The sequence below is a fragment of the Salvelinus sp. IW2-2015 genome, linkage group LG36 (assembly GCF_002910315.2).
Source record: "Salvelinus sp. IW2-2015 linkage group LG36, ASM291031v2, whole genome shotgun sequence".
Taxonomy (NCBI): domain Eukaryota; kingdom Metazoa; phylum Chordata; class Actinopteri; order Salmoniformes; family Salmonidae; genus Salvelinus; species Salvelinus sp. IW2-2015.
Window position 1 is genome coordinate 24,331,852 of NC_036875.1, and position 283 is coordinate 24,332,134.

The following is a 283-nucleotide window of genomic DNA, read 5'->3' on the forward strand; positions in this document are numbered from 1 at the left end:
GCTCGAGCTAGAGGGAGGAGGGGTGGCAGCCACTTGCTTATCTTAGTGGCCTTTGGTGTGTGTGTGTGTGTGTGTGTGTGTGTGTGTGTGTGTGTGTGTGTGTGTGTGTGTGTGTGTGTGTGGTGTATGTGTTGTGTGTGTGTGTGTGTGTGTGTGTGTGTGTGTGTGTGTGTGTGTGTGAATAAACACTTGCCGGAGGAGTGGGCTTGTGGTCACTGCTGTGCTCTTATTGGTCACTAGGCAGACTGTGTGTAATGGGGAAATGAATGGTAGACACTGCAGC